This window comes from Pteropus alecto, unplaced genomic scaffold (genome assembly GCF_000325575.1).
Source record: "Pteropus alecto unplaced genomic scaffold, ASM32557v1 scaffold185, whole genome shotgun sequence".
Classification (NCBI taxonomy): domain Eukaryota; kingdom Metazoa; phylum Chordata; class Mammalia; order Chiroptera; family Pteropodidae; genus Pteropus; species Pteropus alecto.
This window is the reverse complement of record NW_006438088.1, coordinates 5897677-5905235: the sequence shown is the minus strand read 5'-3', so window position 1 is coordinate 5905235 and position 7559 is coordinate 5897677. Positions and strand designations below refer to the sequence as shown.

General features: G+C 34.1%; 1 pseudogene; it reads right to left on the bottom strand.

The window, feature by feature from the left end:
* Positions 1-1099: 1099 nt before the first annotated feature.
* LOC112482647 lies at positions 1100-1218 on the bottom strand (annotated as a pseudogene).
* Between the last annotated feature and the right edge of the window lie 6341 nt (positions 1219-7559).

Genomic DNA, 7559 nt, shown 5'->3' with positions numbered 1-7559 from the left:
GTACACATAATTAGATAAATTAATTTAAAAGTTAAGTTTGGTTGCTATTTACTTAATGGGAGAGAATGTTTTAAGTGTTTCTAGTGACCTTAATTGAAATGAATTGTATAGCTGACTTATTTACATTTAGATCAATACTGGTATTTAAACTGGATTTTTTTGTAACGTTTATTTTAAAAGTAAAAATTGATCATACTAATAAGACTCTATGAGATAATTAAATATTATGCTCAAAATAAAAAAGACAATAAAATTTTAGAATTTTTGCATTGCTGCCTTTAAAGCAAAGCGGTATTTTCCCAGGGTAGAGTCCTCTAATGTAGGTCATTAGGGTTAATTCTCAAAAATAAACAATTACTTAATTACCCCAAGGCACAGAATCCACACCACGAATTTAAAACATCAAAATGGGGAAAATATTAGTCTTTTGGTATAATTAATTTGTCTACTAAAAATTGGGACAAATTGTAGTTTAGTACTTTCTACAACTCAGAGGCCAATTTTCATTACACTTCTAGTTTGTAGATGTAGTTCCAAAGATAAGTTATATCTTTACATTTACTGTCACCTGTGAAAACACGGGACAAATAGAAAGGAAAGCTATACTCAGAAATAGACCTTCATTGCAAATTTCAGAATTGTTTATATTTTTACAAACTAGATATGGCTTAAGAGACATAGAGCACTCGATAGGCATTTTTAAAAGCAGGCAAGTTTCTTTTTACTGTACTTTTAATTAATAATGTTAAGCACAGAGTTACTGAATACAATACAGAGCAAAAGACATAAAAATTAAAAATTTTCAAAATAAGCTTTAGAGAAAAAAGAACATTATTAGCAGCAGAAATTGATTTCACCAAATATCTGTTCAAGTGATCATGTCACCAAATAAGCAATTCAATAAAAGATTTGTCACTACTTTTACTTAATTTAGTAAAGCACTGTTTCTTTTAACGATTTATAAATTTTATACCAATTCATATTTTATTCATTTATTTATTTATTTATTTATTTATTTATTTAGCAAAGCAACCCTTGGTTGACCTCACATATTGCAAAGATCTTGTCAGCTTACAATTTCTTATTTTTTATTTTTTTACTCTTACAGCACCTGGTCTTCCTAAGTGGTCTCCCATCCAAGTACTAACCAGGCCCGACACTGCTTAGCTTCCAAGATCATATGGGATCGGGCTTGTTCAAGGTGGCATGACCACAGACTATACCAATTCATATTTTAATAACTTTTACAGATTTTTGCAGTTTTCAATTCGTCTTCATAGTAGTAGTTTGAGAAATGTTTAATTTATCATTGCTAAAGGCGTTAGGTAAGTTTAAACTTCCTGTCTATATATTTGGTATTCATAAAAACCTATTTTTTTCAACTGTAGGCTAAATTTAAGCATCATTTTGCAGAAATTTCAAGTTTTGCTAATCTATTTTGAATCATTTGCAAAATAATTTGCTGTTTGTGAGCCATGTATCATGATCAGGATAAGTTCTCCAATTTTTCAAAAAATATGTCAATCTTAGTTTTTCATGTATACCATTCAGAAGTGAAAATTCACTGCACTTGGTTTATTTCTTACATATGAACTATATTTTAAATTTTTTTAAAAAAATTCCTAAATAATACTTTCCTCACCATTTTTTATGTTTGAATTATGTTGTTGATATAGTAATTCTTTCTAGGAAAATCACAAGGAATAAACATAGTAAAAATGGCAGGATATGTAGAAAAATGAACATTTACTGAGGCATGCAGAAACAATGTAAACATATGTGGGTCATATTCCTTTCTTGACTAGGAAAATAAAATACAAAAAAAATCACATTACTTCTCCCTATGTTCATCAGGACACTTACTGTGAAAAGTAACATCAAATCAAATCAAACTGTCATTATAGACAGGGATATTTATTGGCTCACATAACTGGAAGACTAGAAGAAAATTGAAATCAAATTTGGTTAACTTATTGACTTATGTTGTTAGCTTTACTCTATGTGTTTTTATTCTCCCCTGATTACAATTACCAAAAGCTTCCTGAACTATAGAATTCCTGGTTCACTTTGGAAGTGGGGTGATGGGAAAGGTATGTCTTTGACAAACTTCAAATAAAAATCCGGAAATACATTCTAATGTGTCAGAATTAAGTTATGTGCTACACTAATCACAACTCTTCACTAATCACGTGTCGAAGAAAATGCCAGGTGATGATTAACTTAAGCCAATAAGGAAGTATCTTTGAAATCTGAACCAAACCTCATAGCTATTATCCAAGTACAATAAAAGGAGTGATATTGAGAATGGAAACAAAATTCCCTCCCCAGTTTTCAAGTCAATGTATATCTATTGGAAAATAAGTGGGATTTGAGGAATTTGACATACTTATTCTCATGTTCATCTAGAAAAATTATTTCTAAATTTAAATCTTATAAGTTTCAATTAGTCAATCTAAATAACAAAATCAAGTCAAATAAAAGGGCACTTACAATATGCAAAAATTAGGGTAAACCTGTCATTTGTTTTCCTACCCAGGACACTTGTAAGAATATAAAGAGGCACCATTAATTGTTATTCAAGGTACTACTATTAAGTTATAACCTAGACTATCCCAGACAAACCAGGACATATATGTTATCATCTTCTCACAAGAGAACAGCCTCCTAGTTCTTGTCAATTGTCGAAATATAGGGAATAGTCTCAGTATCATTGGATCTTCTAATATTTCAGAAGAAAGAAATCATTCAATTTGTTGTAAAATATCCTGATTTTAAAGTTTGGGTTTATTTTAAAAAATACCTAGAAAAAAATAATTTTTTTTTGCCTTGCAACCTCTGTTCTAGTAAAATAGACTTTTTATCTAAAGAAAAAGACCAAAATATGAGTTAGTATATTGCCGAATATTAAAACACACAAAAACTAATATAACTAAAGCAGTTTGGTATTGATATAAGAATAAGGTGATATTTCAACAGATTAGAATACACAAATCAGAACCAGAGCCAACTACATGTAAGCATTCAGTACATTCGGTATATGTCATTTCTCAAATATGTTTCTTTCTGTACATCCACACTACCCTCATTTCAGGTACCATTATCTCTCACCTACATTACTGATAAAATCTCTGAGCTGCACTTTTTATCTATTCATGCTATTTTTCAATCTAGTCTAGAAATTACGGCTAGAGTTTTTAAAGGGGAAACCTGAACTTATTCCTTTCTTAAAGCATATCAATAACTTTTCAATGTTTAGAACAAAGACAAAATTTCATAACATCTGTAATGAAATCCATAATGTGGTCCTTACCAGCTCTTACACTTGAACTTGACCATGCTCCAGCTCACCAGTCCTTAAAAATTGTTCTTTCAGCTGATAGATTTGAAAAATTTAATGTACATATAAGCTGGAGAAATTTAATAAATAGTGTTACATGCAAGTCTCGAATTCAAGAAATACCAACTTAGATGGGTAAACTTTAGTCATCAGCATTCTTATGTGCTTAAAGCAATGAGACTAAAGGAGTTTACATAGGAATATAGATACAGAGGAGAGGAAATCAGTGGTGGCTTGGGCATTCATTTTAAAGGTTAGAAAAAGAAAGGAGAAGCACCAGGGGAGAATGAGATGAATTTGCCAGCAAACCAGGGAGGAAACCAGGAGAACATGCCATTTCTAGGAAAGAAGTAAGGGACATAAGGTGGTCCAACCAGTATATGCGTCAAGAGCAAGATATAAAGTTATGGAGATTATAAATAAAGAAGTAGAGCTGTTATGTTCACAAAGTATATTACAGTCTACATAGAAAACTCAATGGAATCTAACATTTTTATAATTTATGAGAGAATTTAGCAATTTTGGTAAACATACAATCAATATACAAAATCAATATTTTTCCATCTGCAACAATAATGTAGAAGCATACACAGGTAAATTCTGTACTATTATTGCAATTTATTATGAGTCTTAAACTATTTCAAAATTAAAAGTTATACAAAAATTTTACTCTTCTGATTATATGTTTCATCATGCAGAAGAGACCTAAGCAAGTATTCCAGAAACTTTTTTTCCTTCTAAAGAAGCCTGAGCATCTTTTCACAAAAACACATTTAAACACTATCTACATCAATAAATAGTACTTAGTCTAGTCATGCAGCAGTCTTTAGCAACATAAGGCTTCTCTGAATTGCCACTAACAGAAAGTTATTATCAGTGTGACTTTGCCTCCAAAGGAACTTCAACTCACGTGCGCACACACACACACACACACACTCACACACACACACACTTGCACTCACAGCAGGAACAGACTGAAGCCTGCTGGGCTTTCAAGCGCTAATGTAGTGAAGAGAGAGAACTGCAGCATGGAGGAAAAGGGAAGATGTAGACAGAGCTTCATTCACATGCATCCCTGGTTACGGTGTATTTGGCTTGTTATAAATTTTAGATATATTTAATAATGGCAAATCTATGCAAACCAAGATATATTTGTATCTAAAAAAGCCCCAACGTATAAATTCCCCATATATGTTGATTTGCATTTATTGAAAACTGAACACCCCTCCATTCGTTAGCAGTTTTGTTGTCTTCAGAAAAATCATGAAGAGAAAACACTTAATTAGTATTTCACCTTAAGTGAATAGATTGAATAAGAAGCCAATTAGTATTTAGATAATAGAAAGTCTAATTAGCCACTAAGCATCCAACAGAAAATCTTCATTATTTTCATTTCTGTAACTGAAGCAGGAGGTACAGAGCAAATCAGCATCTCAGGAGCATCTGTTCTAATCCGTCTCCTGACACTCATTTATTGCTAAGGGCACAAACAAGTAACTTATTCAGGAGATTAGGCATTTGGAAAATATCCTTGAGGCTGGTTCTGCTTTGGATGAGTGGAATGTGTTTGGGAACACTCTAGAAAACAAGCTTACTTCTACATATATACTAGCCTTAGTATACGATTATTTTGTGAAGAGGAACAGAAGAAGCAAATACCAAAAACATTCCACTGTGTGTGTGTGTGTGTGTGTGTGCGTGTGTGTGTGTGTGTGTGTGTGTGTTCAACCAGGGCAGAAGCAGCCTTTAGGGCAGAAACAGTAAACATGAAAATTTATTAAACTCTGAAAATTTTTAAAATGACAGAACACATAGGATGGGAATTTCTAGTTAAAGATGTGTAACATAGGTGCTTGCACTCCATTCACCAATCCCCCGCTATCTTACCTCCCACTCCCACCCCCTGCCCTATGCGTCAATTCTGCGAGTTTGACTGGTTTTCCCAGAATGTTCTCCAGACAGTGTATCAACTGGCAAGCTACTTTGGTGAGCTTCCATGTGGCAGTAGAAGCAAGAGAAATCTCAACATCACAGGCAGGTGACTCTAAATGTGGAAGTACCATGGCTATTCCCATTCTCCATGATAAGTACTCCTCTGTGGATGGAGAGAGCTGATGCCTCTTCATACCTCCTGTGACCTCATTTATGGTTCATCTAGAATAAAGAGAGATGCAAGCCCCCACTGAAATTTAAGGAAATAAAAAAATATAAAACATAGAAAACATTAAAATTTCCGTCAACGTATTTGCTATGGATTTGCTTATAGCCACATTTTTCATATTTCAAAATTGAATGTTTTCATAATATATTTGTTTCCATGGGCATTGCTTGCATTTAGGAAGTAATAAAATTATAAACTTTCAATCCTGTCTCAAGTGTTTTAACCTCTTTGAGCATCAATTCTTTATCAGCAAAACGAGAATAACGATGGCACCTCACAGAATTAGATGTGATGGGCCTACGTTTTAGGAGGCATAAGAATATACCATCATTAGCAGCCACAATCCTTAAACAAGGATTAATAGAGATTACATTGATCTCGCGGAATCCGACACATCAAAAGTGTGTGAGATATCTAAGTGTGGCTTAGATTGGGAATCTTCCCAAACACTTGATAAGAGTCCCCAGCCTACATTCCAGTATTTTCTAATAGTTTTGTAACTCTGCCCTCTTCTCCTACCGTGGAACTGATACCCCTAAATAGAAATAAAGAAGTTGGAAAGAAAGTTTGGAGCGTTTTTCTTTGGAAGGCATATGCCATTCTTTGGCACGCGTGAGTCCTAAGTGTGGAATTCCTGTGGCCCTGTGCCTTCCTTAAATTCTAGGTGGGAGCACTATCCCTTTTCTTCTATGCCGCCCTTTGATCACAATCACAAGTTCCAAATAAAAAATGCTTCCTGACTCTCCAACCATCAGTTGAATAGATGAGGATCATTATTGAAAAGGAGAGCTTTGAGGCAGCAAAACTAAATGCTGAAAGAGGATAAGAGGAGAACCAAAGTGCTAAGCTCTGATTTCACCCAATTTCTGTTTGAACATGAGCCAATGCATAGTGAGTATTAGATTACTAATAATAATATGTAAAACATAATGCAATTTACCTTTGTGCCAGAGCCTAGGGTTAGTGGTGTTCAATATATGGTATTTATTATCGTGTGTGTGTGTGTGTGTATGTGTGTACTCACACTCATACATACATATAAAATATTAATGAAGTTGAAATTTGCATGTGTGCCTTTGTGTGTGTGTAGTGCTTTTCTATATCTATGGAAATGAACATAGAATTTCTTGCTTGTTTTTTGTTTCCATCTACTGGCACGGTGAATTATCACAGCATCAGTATTAGCCAAGTTCTCCAGAAAATAGAAGAAGAGAAGGCAATAATTACAATGCTAATACTTTAGTTGGGAGCTAAAAACCCAAAGGTGCTGAAGGTGAGGTAAAAAGAGAAATACCTTAAAGAAAAAATGGCTACAAAGCAATTGGATGTGGTATATGACAGTATAGGCAATTGTTTCACAAAGTATCGAGAACAAAAAAAAGAAACTTCAAGTCCTATAGCAGGTGCATTCATGGGGCACAAAGGGCATCTGTGAATAGACACTAAAAATCTCTCCACCAAGCAGGTTACAGAAGGGAGAATTTATCAACTTAGCTTCTTCTCCTCAAGTATTTTATTGGTTAAATTTGCCCTGTCAGGAAGCTGACTCCCCACAAGTGCAGGTCACATATCTATTTCTAAGTGGCTGCTCAGAAGTCAGATCCCATGCTCTACAATGGATCATTTTATCTAAGTTCAAGTGTGTCAGGACAATTAACCCAAATATGGCTTGATTGTGGGGCTTGAACGACACACAAACATTAGGCTTCATCTTAGACTCCATTTAACTAGAAGAGCTGTACAAGGGTGTTGAAAATTGTCCATTCAGAGTGGGAAACAGATGGAGCTCTCAGAACAAGTTGGTCGAAAAACTGGAGGAAACACACAAAGTTGGATTCCTATGTAGCCTAATTTCTGCACTTCTCAACTACATCTGAGCACTCCTGGTTCCCACAGTAAAATATGTGCACCTGTATTATTTTTCTTGTAATATTGAAGACAAACTCAGACCTTCTCTGGAATAGAGGTACTAGTTCAATGATCCACAGTGTATCTTTAGGAAGGTGGCAAGCATCAATATCATTGAACACTGAGGCAAAAGATTTCGCAAAGTAAGACACC